Source organism: Epinephelus fuscoguttatus, linkage group LG1, assembly GCF_011397635.1.
Source record: "Epinephelus fuscoguttatus linkage group LG1, E.fuscoguttatus.final_Chr_v1".
In the NCBI taxonomy this organism is placed as follows: Eukaryota; Metazoa; Chordata; class Actinopteri; order Perciformes; family Serranidae; genus Epinephelus; species Epinephelus fuscoguttatus.
Window position 1 is genome coordinate 21,824,308 of NC_064752.1, and position 25,941 is coordinate 21,850,248.

At 41.7% G+C, this 25,941-nt stretch overlaps 1 protein-coding gene across 4 annotated transcripts in view; it reads right to left on the minus strand.

Moving 5' to 3' along the window:
• kcnab2a (potassium voltage-gated channel subfamily A regulatory beta subunit 2a) overlaps positions 1-25,941 on the minus strand; it is a 120,641-nt gene that overhangs the window by 75,149 nt on the left and 19,551 nt on the right. The window lies entirely within an intron of this gene.

Below are 25,941 nucleotides of genomic sequence, written 5' to 3' on the forward strand. Positions count from 1 at the left end.
CCACTGACTCAGTGTGAGCTCCATTTCAAAGCCCTATTCACTGTAGAGGTGATGAAATTTTAATATTTTGAGTTGTGTAAAATGTCTTGCCTTTAATTTTACTTTCTATTGGCTTTGCTGACAGACAGATGGCTAGAGGCATTAACATGTGGAAACATAGTGCCCAATTACCTTCCAGTTTCGACTGGTTAGCTAATGTTAGCCTCAGCTTCTCTGCACTGTGCACCAACCAGGTCGAGTAGGAGCTAGCTATGCAACTAATTTGGCAAGAACTGCTAGTGATGTCGCCCCACTAGTCGCCACCCCAATGTTAGCCTTTGCTGCTCTGCGCTGTGCACCACCCAGGTCGGCCGGGAGCTAGCTCACAGCGCCAATCATTCACTGCTGGTAACGCCCTCCCAGTGGCTACCCAGTGGTAGCCACCCTCTGGTAGCCCTGCTGAGTAAGCAGCTTAATTTTGAGCCGCAGAGATAAGAGGGGAGACTGCAAGTGAACCCAATATTGACCTAAATTCACTGACATGTATAACTAGTCAAAAATATTCTCAGCGGTTAACCGTTGACATCGCTGCCCTGCATTTAGGTCAAAGGAAAGAATACGCCCACCCAACCAGTTTAACATCATTCATGGATGCTTTTCAGAAAATAAGGGAATAAATATTAATTTACATAGCCAAGGCCATGGTGCCAAACACAAATAAAATGACATCCCAGACTCAGCTGTGGAACCATGCTAAGGCTTGATTCTTGGGGATATTCAGAATATTATTGTTATTATTGTTTTTCCAGTCAGACTATATTAAATGTAATGCTGAGAGGATCTGTCTGCCACTCACAAAACTGTGGTCAAACATATTATTTTCAGCCATTCATTTTCCTTAGTAAGAGATTATATTAATCATAAGAATGCTTTGTAAAGACATGAGAATACACACAAGCAAAAACTAAGGCCACAAAATGTTTTACCATGAGACTTCCCACATTAACCGACCACAGTTTCCACCATTCTGTTGGCTACAGTAAACAGTCAGGCATTTGTCCACTAACACTGAAAGATTGCCAGTGTAAGTATCATGCATATTTGATAATGATCAACACGTCCCAGACAAGGTCAGGAGCACGAGGGGGTAATTAAACAAAGGCACGCCGACCCTCCCACAGCAACAGGGAGACAGGGCTCCACAATGACTCTGCCTGGAATGATGCAATCAGCCATCCAGTCGATGAGTGGCAGTTTGGTCCAAAGCAAGTTGGACATCAAGCCTCTACCAAGTAAAGAGTAGAGCTGGTAGAGTATCAAGATGTAGGAGTGGTACATTGCCTCAGAGAGCCCATTAGCGTACCTCATAGAAGACTCATCTCAGATTTGCTTCAACAATATTTCGAATGTTGCAGAATGATAGTTCACCAAAAGGTGATCCGATAAAGGTACCAATTGTGAGGCCGAGTCACTTTTGCTTTGGTCTGGTTTATTTGTAATTTTAGAAATGAACAAAAATGTAAAGTTATATTAAGTTAAATATGAACCTGAAAATTTTAGTCAGGAAGAGACTGGTAGGGTAATTATTTGACATTGTATCACCTTTTTCAAAGAACTTCTACACACCTCCACCACTAGATGGAGTCATGTGCTCACTCTGCAGACATGAGCTGAATGAATAAATCAGACCTATGTAACCTCTGTGGTTTCCCCACAGCTGTGAGTTGAAGATTTTAACATCTTCTCAATAACGGTTTGGTATACCAGTGTGGAATATTCAGAATAACTAACCATTTATGGAGAAGGATAATCAACGCAGAAAAATACTCTGGCCCTGCAGTATACTGCAGTTAAAAGCCAGGCAGTGACAACAACAGCCCACAATATCACATACTAAGATCTTGATTCTACTACATCATCCTGTATACTATATATGTGTGTGCACGGCAGCAAACTGTAGCTGATCCACTGCTAAAAGCAACGTGATTCTATGAATAATTCAAAGTGTCTGCCCAAGAAGCAGGCCGCTGCTGTAAAGAGGGCTATAGCAAGAGAGCTGGGCATCAATAAGGGTTGGTTCAGTGGTTAGGTCTACTCAGATTCCATTAACACACACAAAATACCTCATCAAAACACTTCAAGTTCATAACATGGCCCGGGAGGAGCAACACTGCTGATGTTTTACCCCAGTTTAACTGTCGTGAATAAAATCAAACGGGGAGAGCCGCAGAGAGAATGGCATCTATGTCATCCTGACAAAGCCATGAGCGGAGCAGCCCCTGCTACCCTATTTCACCAGCAGCTGCACTCACGTGAGTCATGGCTCGTAACTGACATCGTAATGATAACATGAAGGTGACTTTCCCTTCCCATCAATTTCCCTGGCAGGGAATAGGGTGTCCCATGTTCCCAAGGACTCATTTAATGCTCCTTGCCCATTCAGTTCAATCACGACACCGGTCACACCTGCTACAGGGTGATGATGATGGCGTGACCCTGATGGGTAAAAGGCACGGTAGTAGATCCACTACACAGCACAGCAAAGCACTCGTGGATTATCTGTCATTGATGTGGATCAGAGGACACGGTGGGTTGAGTGGGGGAGAAATGAAAGCATACTTTCTTGCAGAAAGAACCTCAAGTGGTAGCTAGGATTTATTGTGAGATTTGTTGCTTTATGGGGTAATAAACTGACTATTTTTAGATTTTGGATTGTTGCCTGGACACCACACACTGACTAAATCCACTTGAATTTAAGGAAATCATAGGGTTATTTCACAGACCAAACCATTAATGGAGTCAGTATCGTTACACTTTTGCTTTCGTCTCCCAGCTCTTAGCAATATTGCTTTTTTTTAATACCAACAAGTAGGCTACTTATGAAATTATTATGACACTTTGACACAAGCATAGACATGGACAGGTGTAAAACATCCCGGAAAACTGTTTTGTCCTTTGATGAAAGTCTTCAGCTATTAACTGTACACATTTTCACAACAACCCTAGATGAATGAGTCCTATAAGAGGAGCACTCACACTATCTACGAGTTAATCACACAAACAACCACTGCCTTATTAGCATTGCCAGCAGCAGCACTTAGAATATAAAAAGAAAACAGTGCAGGGAAATTATAGAAGCAGTCAAGTTTTACACAGGAAGGGCATGATACTGATCCAAATAGAGGACAACAATGATTTTAACAAGTTGGACACAATCACATTCACAAACACAACAAGAACTGGGGCGACTGAGGCTCAAGAGGTAGAGCAGGTCGTCCACTATAAGGCAGTTCGATCCCATACGCTCCTGCTGTCCACATGTCTAAGTATCCTTGGGCAAGAGGCTCCCTGGTGTTTGAGTGCATTCAAACTGAGTAGCAGGTGGCACCTTGTACAGTAGCTTCAGCCACCAGTGTGTGATGTATGAATGCGACTTTGTAGTGTAGAAGCACTCTGAGCAATCTGAAAACTAGAAAGGCGCTATACAAGTGCAAGTCAACTTAAAAGAGTGCCATCAGAGTGCAGATCTACACCAGGGAGCCACATTCTGGTTGCTACACACAACCCAAACGTATTGCAACCACTCTGGACAACTCTAGCAGACACTTAATTTCCAAACTGCTCCTGGTGTTGTACGGCGCCATGCCGCGGATGGAACAAAACCGGGTTGCAGCCATGACAGCCAGAACGCTGCGCAACTACACCCTGGGGAATTATTCCTACAGGCTCAAGTCAAGATGGCAGGTAAAGGAGATAAATGGGAGATGAATTGATGTTGTGTCTAACTTTTGTGGCTCATACAGATCGGGTCTGGTATAAATCTGCAGATGCTTTGCTTCTAAAGTATGACCAAACTTTCTATGGATGTCAGTTTTTGAGCTACAAGAAAGGCAAAACTGTGGCCTGGAGCAGACGCTAGGCTTGTTGTTTTTAGCCAAGACGATTTCCGGACATATCTTGGCCATTACCGGCCAGTTAAGAGGAGTGAGGAGTCAGCAGTCAATGACGGAAAACACATTCGATAAAACAGGTTTTCAACAACTGTAAATCACCACAACCACAAGAAGCCCGAGAGCATACGGTCATAAATGTGCAAACAAAAAATGCGTAGACTTATCCTGTAGATTGCAAGATTAGCTGCAGACAGAAAGATACACACACTCACACACACACACAAAGGATTTAACGCATGATCCCCTCCAGTTTTTACTATAACTCATGCATAGTTGTGTTGCATTTAAAGTTGCAAACATCATATCCACTGAACAGCAGTAATTGGTCAACACCCAAAACTTGTTTTAAAAGGCAATTACCAGCCCCATTACATCACAAAACCTAAATCCTATCATGTATTGCTTCTGAAGTGAACAGTGGAGTGGAACCTGACTTGTCCAATTAGTGCATGTTTGCATAAATTAGGAAAACGACCACATGGGGCCTCAAGGCTCCAGTGCCTACTTTTACCCCCTTTGTAGTTTAATATAGTAGGTTATCAGCTGTTTTTAGACCACTGAGATACTGTACAAAACATTTTGTCTGTGGCATATTGTAGAGCAATGCACCAGTCTCTCACAGAGATGCCTGTAGTGAGCTGCAGTTGGAAAGGATGCTGCTGCTGCTGCTGCTGCTGCTGCTGACTGCAGCAATGCGGTACACTACAGACTCGTCCTGCTCAAGTTAGAGGGCTCAGATTTACTGCACTAATGGTCCAAGGTGCACTTTGCAGATTAAAAACTGCAGAGACAGAGAGAGAGAGATATACACAGACACACGACGAAGCACAAAGAAAAGTGGAGAGAGAAAGGAGCTGATACTGGAGTACAACCTCCCTGTCTCCTGTCTGATGATTTAGACACCGTTAAAGCCATTCAACATTAAAAACTATCACTAAGTTGGCTGTTCAGAAACAACACTGCAATCTGCTCCTGTTTACATTTCTTATTTAATACATTAAGAAAAGTACAAAATTGACTCTCTGTCTGGCGCAGAGGAATCGGTGAATGTCAAGGCATCTGGGGAGCCTTCAGAATGGACTTCCTGTATTTCATCTGTTTACCGGTACCCTGTAGCAAATAGCAACACACCCACTCCAACACAGCTGCTTGTGTTTGATGCAGTGATCTGAACACAGCCTGAAGCATCAAGAATTACGTGTTTTCGAAGTGTGTGTTTACATATTTACATTCAAATTGTTTCGCTGCAATTCAGCACACAGGGGTGAGCACCATTTATTTATTTGCCTAAATTACAAGAATCAGTAACATAATATCTGCACTTTGCTGCCTAACGTCTGCCTTATATTCCACATTACTACAAAGATAAACCTCACACCAAATATCTAATGGGGACTATTTTATTTAACACTTATCAGAATCATCACATCATTAGTAAGTTGTTTAATATTCTACTGCACTTAAACATATTTTCTATTCAATGATCAATGATCCAATATTATCGATGTAAAGTGAAACCACTGATACATATCATCAACTTTAAGATGCGTTTTCTATTTTGAAATAACCATGGCACATCTGTGTCACCATTTCCAACCAAGCACATCTCCTTTCTAAACATTCAGTGCTAGCACTAGGCAGGCAATGTCAAACAGCCAAGAAAAAGACAATGAAAATATTTACTGATATCATCTCATATCTCACAGACCCCTAAATTGAATCGAAATCATATCTTGGCAGACTCTGTGATATCAGCAAATATGGTATTGTTGTCCAGCGCATCAGCCCATCATGTTTGTGGTGAAACTTGTAATTTACACCCCTAGACAAGACACAGATGTTTCTGCCAGAGCAATAACTCATTAGTGATTTATTTCACACAGAATATGTTAACAACCCGTCCGTCATCTGGTTTAAATAAATATTCTCAAAATAACATGACTACTGGACTTTTAGGTGTTACCATGTTTCTGTGCTCAAACACAGCAGATGCTTTCTGGTTTTGTTGAATTTATCCATTCTTTTTAACTTTTCTGATCACATGAAATAAAGAGCATGATACCTAGGCTTTCAGTTAAACTAACACTATAGTAGGCCTGCTTCAGTATGATTTGACCCTTTGTTAAGCCCCACCCTTTTGTGATGGTCCGTCAAGCAGTCAGAGCTAACATGGAGCCCACACGGTAACTAACTATAACTCACTGCACTCCCTGAAGAAGCACAGAAGCAGACAGAGGGGTCTACAGTATGTGTCCGAAGGATATATCCAGAAAAAAACAGGTTTAGAAGATAAAGATAGAAGCTAAAGCCGAACCACAGGCTACAAGTGACAGTGTAAAAGTGAACCACCACATTACTGGCAATTGATGAAAAAAGACAGTGAATACACAGGTAAACTTCGCTACATACAACCAGCTGTGTGGAATTGCAGTGTGTGCAAATGAACGGTGTTTCGGTTTCCCCCTTGCCATCAGCACCCAGACCTCCACTGCTTGACCTCTGCTGCTGGACGGGTGGGGAGCTCCAGGGGAAGCCAAACACTGTTCATATGTACACATTGAAGTGACACACAGCTGTATGAATAGTGGCGAAGTTTCCCTTCACTGGTTCCTGTACAGCATGGCAGGTCTTTATTCACTGTTATGATCATTCAAAGCAAAAGAAGCATGTGTATACATTCAGTACGCTATATTTTCAGTAGCTAGCTGACAAACCCTACACTTTTCAGGGTTTGATTGTGGTTTTGAAACGGGTAAGAAAACTATATCTCCTTCCAACCTCACAAGGTTACTAGTATCATTATTACATGTGCCAATTTTTGTTGTTATTTATTCCCCCTTTTCAGCCAGGAAAACTACTGCAAACACTACCTTTGAATGAGCACAAATTTAAGCATACATATTGATAAAGCAACCTTTAAAGTAACCTCCTTTCCTTTCCATAAAAAAAAATTTAAAAAAACTGCTTCAAAAGTCTTCTTACTATATATAATTTATCATAATTTCCCCTCTAATATGTAGTTTTTATTGCTGTGAAATCGTCAACAAATTTCTCCTAAAACAACTGTATTTATTCAAATCTTTCACCAAAAATGACATATTACAAGATTACATTTAAACACATCCTTAGAATGTTATATTTACCTTCACCTGATACGGATTTTTGCTGAACAGAGCTTTAACGCATCATAATGTCACTCAAGTCAACCTCCGTCAGCAGATGGTTCTGGCTGCTGGCTGCTAACAACTACGTTACCTAGCTTTCCTCCTGCCAATCCAACACCCACACACAATATCAGGGAAACAATAGGGCGAGTCCCCCGATTTGTCGATAGTGACTACACTGCATCCTTTCATCCCAACAATGTTGCAGGGAAGATTTGTGTTCGTCCTAAACATGTTTTCTATTGTTCCCTGAGACGGTAGGCTGATAGCAGTCAACAAGGCAAAAATTTGCCGATACAGATGTGCGGCTGATAAATCAGTGCATCCCTTATCATTACTTACAATACTAAGATTGCTTCAAGTCAAGCAGGGTTTTTTTTTTTTTTTTTTTGAGGGGGGGTCTAGTCAGTGTGCTGTTCTGTGTACTTCTGGGGATGTTTTGGTGTACAAAGGAGCAGATGGCTGTAGACACGATGCAATGGCACAGAGGAGGAGAAACTTTGCGCCATAAGCCTCCAAGACAACGTTATTTTCTCTCCTCTGCTTGAAAGTAGTGATTTTACAGCTCACAGCAACTTAATATGACACAGTTTCTGGCTTTTGTTTGATATCTAGTGTCGCCAAAAAATGTTGTTGCACATTTCTGATCAGTCATGAGCGCCATTAGCATGTTTATTATATTACATGAATGCTGATGTCACTTTGAATGTCCCACTGAGCCAAACATCAAAAATTTATATGAAAAACAGCCCTACTGTGTCAATATACTGCAGTTTTTAGCAAATTATCACGGTTAAATTGGCCAATATTATATCAAATGTCCTGTTAAGTACAAATCTTAGTCACATTCATTCAACTTAAGATATCTTTACCAATAATGCAATGTAAATGTAAAATGTGGCGTGTTTTTTAAGGATTTTTTTTTTTTTTTGGTCTTATTGAAAAATCTAGCCGGGCTATACTATAAACAACAGGCTTACTACACTACAGCCAGAGAGAGGCGGTGGTAAAAGAAGAAAGACTAGATGGAATGAGAGAGATGGTGCCACGTCGTCCCTGATAAGCTGAAGCCATGAAAACATGTCTCTCTCCATAGCCTCTGCTAAGCTTGTCTCATACACCTCAATCTCTTCCAAACAAAATGCAAAATTGAGTCACAAAAGGCTGCTCTTCATGCTTCCCATCCATAAATCCACCTACACCCAGCCTGAGTGAATTCCCTCTTGAGACAGGGCTTACGTGAGCAAGGCAAGCAGGCAGGCAGTGCTGGCCTGGAAAGCACAGCACGGTGTTGTGTAGTATGTTGGCAGCTGCGGGAAACACACGGACCCGAGCAGATGGCTGCGGAAGAGGGAGACAGGCTAACAGACGAGAACTGCCGGGGATATCCTACATGGGAGATCAGTCAGGCAGAGAGGAGCTAACCCAACCTCGTTCTCCGTCAGGCTACAAAGAGGATTCAGACAGAATCTCCTCTTCTTCTCTTCGGTGACATTTATCAAAGGATGAAAGTCAAAACCATGTAAGATGGAAATCCATGTCGGCGCATCATCTTTACTCTCATCATCAGACAGTTTGTGATTTCATAAATGGTCTCCTCTGTTAAGCTGTGGAGGGCCCTTGATTACAGAAACAGTGCAGGTCACTGGCTGCCAACAGAGAAAAAAAGCTAACACCAATTTGCATAAATAGCCTATTTATACAGCAAACTTCTGATACAAATCCTCCTCCCCCCCAGTTAAAAGAAGTTAAAAGCGCAACTGAGAGCTGTGCTGTCAGGAATCATTAAATTCTAGGACAGCTGCGGCTGTTTTACACACTGCGGTTTATCACATATTATGGTAAACTTTAAGCCATGCCCATCATCAGCTGCTGTGACTGGGCCGACATAGATTAGAGTTCAGCTGCAAAGGTCTAATGCAGGGCACTATAAGTTATAATCCTCAAGACTTCAATTATGTCAGACCCCATTTTTGATGCTATTTGCCTTGTGTATGTTTTTTATTTCCAGCAATAGCAATTCAATAATACAATGGTCACATGCGACCTATTGTATAGTTTGTGTAATTTCTCTTTAAAATAATTTTCAGTATGTTTGGAAACCACATACATTTTGAAACTTTTTGTAAGATAATGCTATATTTACTAATTTTGACTGTTTCGTAGATTTTCAAACTCTCCAGAATCCTACCTAAATAAATAAGGCACAAACATGACTGAGCCTTTTGCTTTGATCAAAGCCTTTGTGCCTAAATAAGCCATGAAGTACTCTATGAAGTGTACTACATACCTCCCACTACCTGGTTATTATACAATATGAGATGTATGGTCCCAGGCTGCCTATATCACTGACAGCATGAAGATGAATCAGCGCTCTGTATGTCCTTGCTCAACGTTTCCTTTATGCTCTTGACTTACAGTCAATCTCCAACATTTAAACACAGTGCCACAGAAGCTCCTACAGAAATACTATCCATTATAAACACAAGTCAGGTTTACAGACCCCCTGGAAATACGGAAAGAATGAGTGGAATATCATAAGCAAGTTGCCATGGCACAGTACAGCTAACTTGGGCCTGTGAAGCTGAAATGAAGCTGTTGCTAGCACTGCAGGGAGAGAACATGCTGCAGTGAACCAGGAGCACAGAGCAGCACACTGCAGTAGAAATATGAAACCATCTTTCTCTTGTTCTGGGTCCATCCCAGCACACCCTCCAAGACAAATACAGACAATGCTAATTAGGGCTACAGAGACAAATGTGATTTTAGGAAGTGTCTTGTGGCAGCTTCACACCCCTGCACTTGGCACATGGTATGTAAACTGGAGAAATACTGAGGAGCTCTAGGTTGGGTCATGGTGTTAGTGAAACTGACCTTTTTTTTTACCCTGTGCTCTGAATTGTTAACCTAGATAGGCAGCTCTTTCAGACCACTCCCCACACACTTTAAAGCACTGCTATGTTGAAATGAACTGTGTCCTTGCCTTTCTGGAAGGTTTTCATGCCTGTTAAAATCATAACTGTAAGCACACATTCAAAAATGTAAGATGAGCATAACATTTGGATTTTTTTTGGCATGTCTAACAAATCCTCTCAGTCCACACACTACTTCCTTTATGCTTCACATTCCAGATTCCTTTCACAATACATAGCTTCCCCTGTTTTTTTCACATGGGCATGAGAAGGCTGTACAGAGTTAAATATGTACTTGTGCATAGGTGAACAGAGAGCATTAAAGTTGGTACAAAAACAGCTGGGCAGAGGGACTCAGAGTGGTGATGATCAATACATTTAAATCCACACTGTCATTAGGGAGGATTAAGGGAGGACAGCGGCAGATCAGTAGGTTTGGGCAGTATCACTGTATACCAGGGTATTTAGAAATCCCAATGGTGTGATTTTCACTACTGTCGAAATTACAGACGCTTCTCTTTCTGTTAATTAACCTGATACGGAGATGCTGTATTGAGGTGATGCAGTGCACAGCACACACCACCAAAGGTCAGTCCCTATTAGCTGAACAGATAGCTGAACTGAGAAAGATGGCAACTGCAAGAGGTGGGGATAACGTTACAGAACTACAGGCAGCTAGATCTGGTGATTGTTGGAACAGTGGAAAGACTAATGGAGACTGTTATGATTAGTTTGAATGAAGTGTATTTCACGATGCATTAACAAGGCAGTGAGGCTAATCTTAGTTTTAGAGAACCTGGAATTGACCAATCCTAAACCCTGCCCCTTTAGGTACTGTTGCCAAGTTGGACAAGTTTGACCAAAAGAAAACATGGTGATGCTGGTTCCACTTAGCCAGGTAATGCAGTGTTTGCCGGGTTTGTCTTCTTTTCTCCTCAGTGGTTCAGTATCAGTGGTACTCTTTGTATTTATTACTGAATACAGACCACAGTGCTGACCTAACGTTAGTCTTTCTTAACTGTGAAACATACGCTAGTTACTGTGGAGCAGCATGTGTTCAGATTTGGAGCCGTTGAAGTTTTGCTGTGTGTGCTTTTGTTAATGTCTTTTCCAAATCTCTTCAGCCTTACCAAAGATATAAGGAGGAAGCAGATCTGGTTGAAGTTGGTGATGTGACATTAAGCTAACTCCTCTTGATGTAGCTATTAGTTAGCAAGCTGGTTAGCTGGCATTTTGCTAACATTTACTAACTTACTATATACCATGCAATGTGTCCATGAACATTATGACAGTCCCCCAGTGACATATTTTAACCATCTTCAAAATTTGTTTTACTTTTACAATATTCTAACTAGCATATAGCCCATCTAAGTACAGCAGAAAAGGGGAAAGTTGACCGAGGTTTTGCTGTGTTCAAAGCTTGCTCAACTGTTGGGGACTGGAGCCTATCGCAGCTGACATTGGGCAAGAGGCGGGGTAGACCCTGGACAGGTCGCCAGACTATAGCAGGGCTGACACATAGACACAGACAACAATTCACGCTCACATTCACACTTACGGTCAATTTAGAGTCACCAATTAACCTAACCTGCATGACTTTGGGTTGTGGAAGGAAGCCAGAGTACCCGGAGAAAACCCACACTGACACAGAGAGAACATGCACCATGCCGCCCACCCCATACCATATACCGCATGCCCTAGTAAAATGTCAGAAAGGTATGAAGGTATTAAAAAAAAAAAATTACCAACCAGGCCTAGAGACCAGTAAAACTATATTAATATTAGTAGTTTAATTCTGCACAACACATACAGTAACTTTAAATAATGAACCCAATGACCTTGCTTTTTGCTACTGTTGCCAAAGTAAGACTGTAATTATATTTCTACTACATACAGCATCAGCTTTGTACACACAGAGTAGAGGTTTTAATGTTTGTTTAAGTGACAGGAAGAACTGTGGGTTCTGGCTAGGTCTGAAGCGGCTACAGACTGGAAACTGGGCTTTTGATAAAAATAAAAATAAACCCAGAAACATTTTGGTCCTGCCCTACTATAACAGCCTGATTCAAACACAAAACCAGAGAGAAGAGCCAGCCTACCCAGCCCCCCATCTGAGCTGGGTATGGGAGGTTTCTGGGTTGATGCAATAATAACCATGAACGCAAACATTACAGCCAGTGGTGGTATTTAAGTTATCTGCTGGATTTAGTTTACATGTAGTCGGCTAAGGATTCCTTGGAGTCTCTGCATATGGAAGAGAGCCACTGCAGCAGATAAGAGTCGTCTAATACTCAGCTTCTGCCGTTGGTTTTCTATTTACAATTACATTGATCATTGAAATAGATTGTTCAATAATTCAAAAGGTTTTTTATGCATCTTCCTAATGTCTCCACGTATACAAGTCCTTGATACCTCTAGTATTCTATTTTCAAGCCGCACAGGATTCAGTTCTCTCCCTCAGGGTGCTACCGCGCCACTCTGACGGATGCTGTTTCTAACGGATAGGGAAAACAGAGAGTATGGTCCAGAGTTCCTAATGAAATCTGGCGCAAATGCAGTAAGTGGCTGGCGGCTCTTTGAACAGACTCTGAGTGGCCCCAGGAGAAGCAGCCTGCAGCGAGTAACAACCAACACACACCTTACGAGACAAAGAGGAAAAGGAAAAAAACAAGTAAACTGCCTGAAAACAACAAATGGGAAAAGAAGGAGAGGAGAAAGTAGAAGAGAAAACTGCAGTAAGCAGACATTGTGGGGAAAAAGCTGAGTAGGCACTAGAGAGCAGGCTGGTCCAGGGAGGCCCTGTGCTGCAGAACAGCAGTGATATGCATCACTCCTCCCACTGTGGTCTCTTTCCATCTCAGACCTTCACTTCCCTCCACTCATGGCCTGTGGTAATGCTGATCACTCGACTGGTCACATATCGAGTATTATTGTTTTGGGATTAAGGATCATTATGGGTTGTATGAACATTCAAAGTGTGTATAATGTTTGCAACGTGCCATTTCAGCCATATTATTTTGCTTTCCACAATTTCAAACTAATACAAATCTGCACTGTCTATGTTTTAGACATTTTAACACTATGGCTAGATGCACTAATAAAAGACCTTCTTAGCTTGCCAAGTTTTACCATTAATAGTATGTTAGACCACTCAAAACATAAAATATTAAACAAGCTCCTTTTTGCACTCTTTCCAATGGTTCTGTAACGAGACATGGGACTATTTCACTACAAGAACCAGCAGAGACAATGCTGTCAGTCTCCTACATATGTTTTAAAAACATTTTAAGCTTATATTTGAAACCAAAAGTAACTGTGTTCTGTATTTGTCTTGCTTGCCACACGCGGCGGTGGCAAAGATAAACCCTGTGACCTTTAAATAATGGGACGGCCGCACTTCACTGGAAAAAGACTTGCTTTTCTTATTGCTCTGTGTGCCATTCTAATCAGTACAAGGTCACTGAAGAACTGAGAAAGCGTATGAGGGAGGTGATGTTTCCGTGCTATTATTACTTTATGCCTCCTTTTACTTTTCAAACTGCTGCAAATGTGCTTTCACACATCTCATTTCAAGTCCTGCTATGGTGTTAGTATGGCTGAGAGCATTGCACAGGAAGGACACCCCCGCCTCCTCTTAGCTGTGATGCAAGCTAGCTTCTGTTCAGCATCTTCAAGTACAGAGCATTGACACCATCGAGCTTTAGGTCTCAAGTTTCAGTCATAAGTAGTTGGTTATATGTCCAAGCAGGGATTAAGACACTCCGTGTTCACAACACCCCAACTTTGAGTCAAGCTGGGAACTTTTGCTGCCATGTTAGAGATATTGGTCCCCAGAGTTAGAACAGAACAAGGCAAAAATGGCTTTTAAATATGCTGCTCCTTCTTCCTCAAATAATGTGCAGAAGGACCATAAATTCATCAGTAACAGCTGAGTATATGGGGGAGTTTAGTTCAATATTTAAAGATTGAGGAAACTGTAGGCTCCTCAATTCTCACTGAAACTGACAGAGAAAGTTGTGTTTGTGCAGCAAAACTGTTCTTTTTTTGTCCTTGACCTCGAATTGGATATTAACTGGATATTGTGGCTGTATTTGTCTGTCTGTATTGTTCAGTCCCTCCAGGATTTCATGGGCTTTTGTAACTGTTGCGGCCTTAAATGCCGGATTTTGACAGCTTTCGGATTTCCAGACTTCCAGATTTCGGCAGCTTTTCTAAAAAAAAAAAAAGTGATGTATATTGTGATGTTTTTGGGCTTTTTTTTGTGATGAAATTGTGGGGGCATGTGAAAACTGCTAAACTAGTTGTGATGCTGTCTCAGAATTCGTGACTACTATCACGAACATCTGATTAGCTGCCCCCTTCATCAACAGCTGATCAGCTGTCCATCTTCCATCCTCGACCATCAGTGCTACTGCGGGCTGGGAAATAAAATCAACGACTCAATGGAAACACTGCTGCGTTGTTCTTATGAAGCTGACATGAAAACTACTTTGGTTCAGCAAATGTCTGCTGTCAGTCAGCCCGGTGGAGGCAGTTTGGCCGGCCTCTGTCCACTCAGCTCAGCAGGAGCTGCTGCTGACAGACTTGCTGCGTCTGTGAGCAGAGATGCTGAATGCAGGTCAGTGAGGATTGAAAACTACTATCTCTACTGATAAATGTTGAGTGATGTTAGCTGTGTGACAGCAACAGTTATTCCTGTCACTAAGTGTGTGGCTCTGTAATCAGCGCAGCAGTAGCCTCATTATTAACAAAGAGAGAGGGGCAAGGAAGGGCTGAGCGAATCAATACACTCTCTGTACATCTACAACAAAGTGAGATTTTGGTTTTAAATAGTCCAATTTGCAATTAAGTTAAGGTGATTGGACAAAATTGCAAGGTTGCACAGAATTCATGTAAACTGGTTGAATTTGCGTTAACTGTTGCAATGGCAACATTGTGAAATCTTGGAGGGACTGTCTGCTTGTGTTTACCGTTGTAACAATGGTTATGCTGCCCTCTTGGCCAGGTCATGCTTGAAAAAGAGAAATTGAAATTATAATCACAATAAGAGTTTTATCTACATAAATAATCACTGAAACAAATGACAAATGTAGGAATATTTGTTTCAGTGATCAACTACTTTTTCAAATTTAAATTATCGTCATTAACAAAATGTAAACATTTCAGTTTTACATAAATATATTTACCCCAAATAAAATTCAAAGTATGTGTCCATGTTTGGAGATGACATTTAGAAAAATTTCAAACCCCCAGTATACATCAGGAAAATGCCTCTGTCCATTCACCATAAGAATTTTAAAAGACAGTAAGAAAACCAGTTCCAGCCACCAAAGGTTTTGGCCTTCTTATTCCCAGTATGGGTCAGGGGGGTACACAGTGAATACCTATTTCTGGTGAAGAAGAAAACACCAGACACTGTTCATTTTGTTAGCAAGGTGGTAACATTTGATCCAGTTGAAATTCTTTGTCATACTGTTCAAGTCAACCGACAATGAGTAATTGAAGAATTTGTGTATTAGTCAAGGACACACTTAAGCAAGCTCTTCATTCACGTCTTAATATCTGAGTAAAAAGCAAGGAAAATGAAAGACAGTAAATCATATGCGCAAATTACAAGTGTTTGTGTAAAGGCACATTTAAAGGAAACAAAAACACAAAATTACAGCCCCCACCTGAGGTAATGCATTCCTCCTACAAAATCCCTAACTTCCTATGTCTACTGTACTACAGCATCCCCTACATAGGCTGTAAATGTATCACAGTATTAAACTGAGGCACTGTGACAAACCAGCAAGTTACACATAAAGTACAACCACCCACTCACCCACAGGCCTCACTCACACAGTCCATGCTACTTTGCCCACTCAATGTGGAAGCAGTGACAAGGGTGACCAATGCACTCAGTCACACACAGAACATACTGTGCATGTGACAAAGGGCATGTACTTTCCTAACAACAAGCAGTTTCTTGTATATTGATAATATTGATTAGAATTGTGTGCAGGTGAGCTAACAGCCACCAAAGTACACTTCTGCCTTGGATTTATGTCTGTCATGCAGTATACTGTTGTTCAGGCATTTCCCGTCATTGTATTTATCACAGATGAATTGCCGTCACCACAGAGAAAGGGGAAGCATCATTGCTTTATTACATATTATTAGTTCCATGTTACCTTACTTCACAGAAGGTTGTTGTCATTAGCAGCTACAGCTTCCTGTCAGCTTGGCCAATGATGTTAGCAAAAGCCAACTACATGAAGATATAAACATTTCAGTACTGTCATTGGATTGGTTTTATACTATGTATCTGATTTGGATCGACTACTGGTACCAAGAATGCTACTGTGGCAGGCCACCATGCACACTGCTACAGTACACCCCTCCTGTTTTTTGCCCCTAAAGGAAATACTTTCCCAACAATCTGATTTAGTTTCATTTGTTATCCTGTGTATGGGGTGATTTAAAAAAATGTATTTAACTGCACAACCAATGGGCTGCATCATAACCACGCTGAGAAACAACAAATCTATGCAATCACAGGCCCTGCATCAGAGGATACTCAATATCAAAGACTCTGGATTGGTGTTTGGCACATCCCTAATGACAAGAAAAAAAGTTCACAACAGCACGTAGACAAACACAAAAAAGAAAAACTCTTGGCAGACAGAGACAATTAGACTATCATAAGTCCAGCTGGGGGGCGGCATGGTGGTGTGGTGGTTAGCACTGTCAACTCACAGCAAGAGGGGTCCCGGTTCGATCCCGGGTGTGGGAGCCTTTCTGTGCAGAGTTTGCATGTTCTCCCCATGTCAGCGTGGGTTCTCTCCGGGCACTCCGGCTTCCTCCCACAGTCCAAAGACATGCAGATTGGGGATTAGGTTAATTGATAACTCTAAATTGTCCGTAGGTGTGAATGGTTGTCTGTCTCTATGTGTCAGCCCTGCGATAGTCTGGCGACCTGTCCAGGGTGTACCCTGCTTCTCGCCCGATGTCAGCTGGGATAGGCTCCAGCCCCCCCACGACCCTCAAGAGGATGAAGCAGTTAGAAGATGAATGAATGAATGAAGTCCAGCTGGACGCCGTACTGTGCCTTTGAAATGGCAGTAAAACCCTGAAGATTTACAGAGCACAGACAATCTGCCTGTCTGACATAGTATGTGTGATTCACACAGGCTTTAAATGCCAGCTGAGGGAGGTTGCGGCTTTTACTGTGGTTATCGGCTGTGAGACCGTGACGATCTGCAGCATTACATCATTCTTGAGCCATCATTGTAACCCCAAGATCACATGCAGACTGCAGATAAAACCCTCCTGTAAATTTCGCGAGATGACGTCACACAGAGCCCACAGAAAGTGAAGGGTAAGGGGAATGCTTAGTATGCTATTTACAGAGATTGCACTGGTGATCTGAACCAGTCAGTGGCGAAAAAAAGCACTTTTAATGTGCAAACTTATACGGGACACATTTGCCCCCATATCTACCTTGCGGCTGCATCCGCCTCCCTCAATACTGAACCAATTTTAAAAGTTGTACCTATGAATCATATGTACACATACACATAGGGAAATAGGGCCCAGGTTGAAAAATACCGAAGTTATCCTTTAAGTGCACATACATTTGTGCAGCTCTGACTCAGTCATAGATGACTTGGCTGGGTCACTTTACACACACGCACACACACACACACCACCTCAGGACACTTATGCAGCTGTTCTTTAATTACAAAGCATGAATTCTTATAGTAGCTCCAGAGTGGAAACATCATTCATTTATCTTTGTGTCTCTAGCATTTGTACTTCAGAGGGCACTGCAGCTAATTGCTTCATAAAGTTACTCTACATATTCTGAACAGGCATATTGTAAACACAAAACTCTCGTATCTCAAACAACTGGTTACTGGATTGTTTTTATGTTTGTTATGGAAGCGGAGAATTGCCTTCAAACTGAATCTGAGTACCAACACGGGAGCTGCAGTGCAGCAAGCATATAAAATACATTGAGCCTTCCGTTGAAAGTAGGACAAACTTAATGGCTACATGCAAGTGCCCACACAATGACTGTACAGCAGTGCATGGATCCATCTGAGCATGCTTTAACATAGTAGTTTTCTATAGGAAGATAGAAGGATGATTGATACCAAAAGTCCATCTCCCTCTTTCTTTTTCTGCACAAACACAAACACTCTCACATTACATCAGACTACCTACACAAACCCATAGTGCTTGCACAGTAGAGCAGGAGAATAGCACAAGGTTTCCTGAGGCAAAAAAGGATTAATATTCACTGTTTATTCATGTCTGCTGGCCTGCCCATAGTCTGTGTCACAGACAATCATTGTGGAAGTTCAAGTGTTTGTTTACCAACTGATTCCCGTGTCCCCGAGGCAACAGAAGCTACGCTCTAAGAAGAGAAGGCTTCTATGTGCATTAAGGTAATAGCACTTGTTTTGATCCCGTGTGTCAGTGCAATGTGTCCAGGTGCCATCTGTGCTGTTATATTAACCTTGGTAAACCATGAGGCTAACAGAAGGCAACGTGTAGAACTGTGAAATACAGCTCGCAGCAGAGCTTTAATATTCACATGTGCATTTGCCAGCGGTTGGTTGTTACTATTCTATAACAGTCATGTCTTCTCAGCCACATGAGTCTATCTATGTCTTTTCTGAGGATGGGGTTTGTGCTCTTCTACCACATAAGCTGACAATAAGGATACTAGAAAAATACAAGATTGCCATTTGACATGCAGACAGATCATGTAGAGTACACAATTGATTTGTGTATAGAAATATTACCAGTATCATCGTTAAATCATTTAGGAAATAATCATGAGTTGCAGCCCTAACCTGTTTCTTTAAAAGAATACAAGTGTTTATTTATATAGGCTATAAGATTGTATGACTTACTCACCTGTAGTCGTTCAATGTCTGTATATTAGCTAAGAGTAAAGTGCAACACACACTGCCGTCAGCGCGGCGCTGTGGCCATCAAGTGCCGCCCCCAAACACATTGGCAGCAGCGTGCAGCGGCACCGTCGACACCAATGTGTATTTCCCACCCCAGCCCACTAGGTGGCTGTACCTACACTAGTTGCCAACGGTTGCCAACTGCTAGAAACGGAAGAAGAAGAGGAAAAACTTTGAGGCAACAACAACTTGGATTTCACGGGTGAGTTTCTTATCAAAATCGTCTTATTAAAAATTTGAAGCAACCGGAGTTGATACTACGGCGGCCGAGACATACATAAAAGGCTTTTCTCACAGTAGAATATAATGGCGGGCGTTTTGACACGCAGCATATGGCGACAGTGTGTGTTGCACTTAAGGCTCAAGGCTTATCTTTGTTTCTTTCAGTTTGAAAATAATCCTGAAAGAGGTGACAAGGGAGAGAAGTCCTGCCTCATGTGAACTCTTTCCATACCTATCTCAATATGTGTATCTCTGTTACTATGTCTCCAGTAGACTGTCTCTCTGCCTCCAACAGTTTTGTCCATCTGTCTCTCAACCTGTTAAGTAGCTCCTCCCTGTACATATCTCAGGCACATTATTCAATAAATATAAAGTGATGTGACATTTTGTTGACCGTATCTGTACAGTTTCTCTCTAAACAAAATCCCCTTTATCCTTCAATCAGTGAATAATAATAAGTTCCTGGTAATATTTCTCAGTTACACAAAAATCAAAAGTTTCCACTGCTTGTGATCCATAAAAATTCTGTACTACTGTCTAACTTCTTGCAAGCTAATCAAATGCACTTACTACTACTTATATGGAATAACTTTATTTGTATAAATACAAACAGAATTGTTTCATGTAAGTAAGTGAGATTAATGGAATAACACCCTGCTTGTTTGTGCAGCACATACTTATACTTCTACGCAGTGAAAGTGAAAATTAATTATTCATTGCATTGGGTCCAAAACTTTGCCTCTACAGCAGCTGCTCCTCTCATCAATCAATCTGATCTGATCAGCTCTGATTAGGTCAACTGATCAATTATCCACAAACTGCTGCTGTGATTTAAAAAAATGACTTCATCAACAATTCCACCTGCGCTGCATTCATGGACCCACAAAAACCTCCAGAGTAGGTGAGGGTACACAGACTGATATATAAGGTCACACAGGCAAGACAAAAAAAAAAAAAAAAAAAATAGTTAACGACAGGCCCCCGAGCTACCACCACACATGGATTCTAATTCTGTGGGAAACACTGAGTTCTCTTGCATTTTTAAACACCTAAAGCTGGAGCACGCAGTTTCATTTTGGCATAGTACGACAAAGATCCTGTAATAAACTTTGAGCACATTATGGTTCAAGTGGTCCAAGAGAACACTCTATTTTTGCACCTCCTCTTGGCTCTGTTTTCAGACTTTAAAAAATCTAGCCGGTGACAGGAGACTTTGGCCAATCACAGGTCATATCAGAGAGAGGACGTTCCTATTGGCTGTTCTACAAATGCAGACGCACGTGTACATCCCTTTGGTGAAAGCCTGATTCAATGGCGGAGAATCCTGCAGATAAAGTTGCTATTCCGACACTGGCAACAACTGCCTACACTGCAAAAGAACCCAAAAAAGGAAAATGACAAAAGAGAGTCTAAAAGAGAGTCTGACAATGAATAAAAGAAAACACTTGTCAACAACGCTACAGACCATGTTGCCAGAAGGAGAGCAGGTAGCAGCTCTGGAGACTGATCCCCAGTCAGTGACCAGCCAGCGCAAACCCCAAATATGAGGGAACCGGATGGCCCCAACTCCTCAAAGGATCAGTAAACTTTCTGTTGCTGCTGTTACACAAATTAGATGTGGTGCTGCCACTGGCTCCAAGCCTGCTGTGACACCCGATAAATAAATAAATGTATGAAATGTTACTGTATAAAGTCTGTGAATGCCCGTGGTTGCCTGATGGGAGAGGCTTAGGACAGAGAGGGTGGCTGGAACAGCTGCAGGGTTAGGGTGTATTTTTAAAGTCTGCCATTTTTTTTGGCCATTTCTACATTTCTGCCTACCTAGGCTTTAAGCGTGAAGGGTACATTTTAGCTTGGGTTATGTGGTGGACTAGTTTAACTTTCATCTGTGTAGGAGGTGACAGGATTAAATTGTGAGAGTTTAACTAAAGATGCCAAGTAAAGAGTTTAAAATTGCTGTACACCAGCATTTTCACATTTCTAATTACAGAGGAAAATGGCAACAAGACAACTAACAAGACAAAGACTATCTGTACCAACATAAAAACATCCTGCCTTACAGATTACACTAGCAACAGTCTCCACAACATACCTCTCAGTGAAAAGCTCCTTTCGCCTCCTGCTAAGAAGATCTTCCAAAACCACAATATTGACAAATTCTGTCACAGCCCACATACGCGAGACACACAACATTGTTGTTTGCACAACAATGTATCTAATATAATGCTCCCAAACAAAACAGCCACACAATGGAGGCTCAAGGAGAAAATGGTTTGTTGATGTTAAGTAAGAAGATACCAAAACTTACTCAGGCTTATAAGAAATTCATAATCATGCAAGCAATACAGCTAAGTAGAACAGACTGCAGCAGATACATCTCATCACACACTGATGAGGGTAGCCTTCAGTGGCAGATGACCATGGTGGGTTCCACTCAGCTAACAAGAAGACAGTGCAACAAAGGACACATCGTCACCAAAGCCTGGAAGAGTGGAAAAACCTCAACCTGTCCAACTGTTTCCAGGTTGTGGTGTGACATGTTGATGACGGGGGACACAAATTGGCATAGATAGCATGTACCCTTTCTGCCTGGTGTCATCCGCCCAGGCTGCTATGGGGGGGTGGGAATACATTCTTGGCAAGCACTGGATCCCTTAGTATCAAATGGGCCCTGTCTGAACGCCACAGCTTATATAACTATTATTACTAAATGGGCACAGCCTTTCTATGGGACAATGTTTCCTAAACATGAAAGCGAATTCAGTTTCCATCAGTTGTCTCTACATCACACCTTTGGGGGGAGGTTGTGTGCTATGTCAATGCTACAAAAGCTGTAGCAACAGTGACACGTTCAAGTCAGTGTTTCCAGCACCATAATGAATCCATGCCCCAAATAATACAAACTGTTCTGGAGGCCAAAGTGGATCTTTGTGGACAACAAGCAAGGGTGACAAAATAAAACATAAACTACAGTAATTATATTAAGTCTGAAAAGAGGTAAAAGGGAAACTCCCCGATTTAAATCCTCAGCCTGAAAGCTTTGTGTCATTGTGAAACTATTATGAAACCGACACAGCGGAGTGTTCAGACTTAAATCGCTGTCAGACCAAGAGCTGATCATTATCAGTTTTGGGGGCATTTTAGTTTGAAAAAGGCCAGGTTGCTGTGCTAGGTGACCTGTGTGCCTGCTAGCTGCTTATAACAATACATATCTGCCAAGTTTAAAATGGGACCTGCCAATGGAAGTAGTATCTGTCATTGAAGCACAGAGACATGCCAGTGATTACATTTTTATACTTGTGTTTTTATTACTTTTTCAAGTGTTTATAGCAATTGCACACAAATAATAAAATCAGTGAATATTCTGTTTCTGATTTTTAAAAGAACAATTTATCAATTTACTTGTTAAATACCCAAAAATATTCAGTACAATACTTGATTTGGCATCTTACTTAACCTTATCACACAGAGTCCAACTAAAAATAAAGTAGTTACCAACACACTCAAACAGCAAATAGTCAGACAGACTGAACAGAAACAGTTTCAAAAAGGAACTGACTTTAGATCACAAGCATCGCGTCTCCAAACCAGGCCGTCATGGGGTAACATATGGGCACCAAACAGTCATTCAGAAAGTCAGACAGGCCCCTTAGTGTACACAGCCAGTGTTCATGTCAGCTTTGGATGGAAACAAGCTCGCTACAGATTTAGTCTTTTTCCAGTGCACTTAAATAAGTATTTGACTCCTGGAAGGATGGTCTTCTCTAGAGGTGGACTGTCTATTCAGTAGAAGGATGCAATTAGTTTTGAAATTGGTGACACATTACCAGAGAAAAGTGAGAAAAAGGGCTGTGGCATTCACTTTTGCTCAAGCGGTAGAAAACCTACAACTGCCAGAATGCAGTGCACTGTACTGGTCTGATAAACAGAAGATGCAAATTTACCATCCGAAAACAATACTGTGCCTGGCTGGTAACAAACGATCTCATATTACAGTTAAACAGCAAGCTAAAATGTGTTTCTGGAAATATTTTACGCAAGAAATAGGCAACACAGTAACAGAATCACGGTCCATATTTGATCAGCATTGCTTCTGCCAGGTGTACACCACACAACATTTTTGTCTGTTCCGACAGTCACTTTGTCAGATTAGGCGATTGTGGAGACATAAAATCTTGCCATGACATGGCCGACAGACATGACAGACTACACGTTGGGCCACGACCAATCGTCCCTGGTCATCTTTCACGACATGCATGATGTCATAGGAATTTTATTGTCCTATTTTCATTATTATTACTATTATTTCAGTTAGTATGGCTGTTCATGTCCGAGCCAAAATTTTACTGTAATAACATAGAAAGCACCACCAGATGTCTGGAGCTACATCTGAAGCACAGCATCCAAACTATGCAAGTCACTGAATCCTCCACAAAAAGTTCTTGTAAATGTTTCACAATAAAAGACTTTTTAGAAAATGAAGGGGTTCTCTCGACCGAAGTTATAATGGGCCTTTAATTTTAAACAGATACAGGAGGTGTTAGGTTTTTAGGGCAAACAGGAGCGGGTTAAAAATAAAAATAGAAAAATGCAGAGGGAATAATAAATAAGGGCTGTTTCTGATGTAGTCTGTTTCAAATGAAGCTGGTACCCTCTGGAGTTGTGGTAAGTAAAAGCCCTGCCACTATTTGTGAATTTTATTCCTTTATATCCTCCATTATGAAGAAATAACATTCTTTGCTAGCCTGATGCTAAGTGCCTCTGCTGTTTCACGCCATCATTTTTCCCTTTTTACTATAGGTAGTAACGTCCCTAGAGAAAATATTAAAAAGACTGTGGTGTGGTTGCAATACAGTTGCCCACAGCAGCAGATTGCTCTGTGTTTCTTTTGATCAAAGTAATGTCTGTAATGGAAGTAGTTGTGCAAGACAAAAAGAAAATTGAACATGTTAGACTTTCTGTCGGGATGTTGAGAGGTGTCCCAGACGTGGTGTTAGTTGTCGTCTATTATGACGCACTACACGAGATAAAATTAAATATTATCACGTACGACACTCATTGTTGTTCACGATCCAAGCCACAACCGTACGCAGCCGTGTCAGGCTATAATCGAGTTGATATTGTGTAGTCTGAACCCAGCATTAGCTATAAAGTATGATCTGAGTTTGGCTCTAGTTTCTCTTGATCTGATTCTATACTCATTCATTCATTCATTCATTCATCTTCTAACCGCTTCATCCTCTTGAGGGCCGCGGGGTGGCTGGAGCCTATCCTAGCTGACATCGGGCAACAGACAGGGTACACCCTGGACAGGTCCCCAGACTATCGCAGGGCTGACACATAGAGACAAACAACCATTCACGTTCACATTCACACCTACGGACAATTTAGAGTTATCAATTAACCTAGTCCCCAATCTGCATGTCTTTGGACTGTGGGAGGAAGCCAGAGTGCCCGGAGAGAACCCACGCTGACACGGGGAGAACATGCAAACTCCGCACAGAAGGGCTCCCACACCCGGGATCGAACCGGCAGCCCTCTTGCTGTGAGGCGACAGTGCTAACCACCACACCACCGTGCCACCCTGATTCTATACTCATTGTGTACGAATGCTGTAGTTGAATTCCTAGAGCCACCGAAAATCTGACACGTCATCAGACAGAGCAGAAAGATGAGCAGGGACCTCCAAAAGCTTCAAAAGCTGGCTTTTGTCACAGTGTTGTTGTTTGAAAAGACCGTCAATACTAACATTAAATTATCACAAAGCCCTGCCTGTTATCTGTAGAAAAAGACATTGAAATAAAAGTCAGGTACATGATCCATCCTGATCTTGCAGGCTATCTCCTAATGTGTACTTTCAACATGAAGAGCACTAGCAAATAGTAAGTGAATAATAATGCTGTTAAGCCAGTTTGTCTCCTCCACTGGTGCTTTTTTTCCTCTGCATTTCTCTTTCCATTAATCTATTTTCAACCTCTCCCACGTCTTTGTCTGAGAGTTATGTGCCAGGTCAGCCGGCCCTCTGCTCTCACTACAGCACAGACACACGAGGACTGACAAATCTCCAACAGCGGGATGTGATTTCATTTATTTGTTTGCAAGATTTGTTTATAACCACAACGCAACTGAGCTAATGTGTGCCTGATCTTATTAAGATTTCTGCCCACTGCCCACTCATGTCATCCTTGTCATGTGTGAGCAGAATTAAACAGGCTTAAATTCCTCTCTACCCATTTTCCTGAATCATTTACTCTGTCTCTAGGCTACCTAATGGAGACAGGCCATTGTCTTTTTTTTTGGAAGTAGCTAGTCCAGCCCACAGCCCCCTGGAGCAGAACAAACATAGCCTGGGTCTGTGTGAGGGATGTATGGAAAAATGAATGGGCAGTAACACCATCTAAGGAACACGTTATCCTAACACTTCCACTAATGTCCCAGAGACTGAGACAGAGCACTGGCACACAGCACACATCACATAGAACTAAATCAAAGTGAGTTAGCCTGAGGTGCATCGTGTTAGCCTAAAATAAACAGTTAGCACATTTTGGGTGCAAGTCAGTGATTAGTATGCTAAACAGGCAACACAGTGCTGGAGCTTTACTAATGTAGCAGTCAAGAATCAGCACAAAAAAAATCCCACACAGTGCTCAGGCTTCAGACTGACGCATTCTAATCAATCTCAAGTATGTGCAGCAAATACAAACATGACCCCAATAACTCAGCCATCACGACAGGCACGATGTCTCAT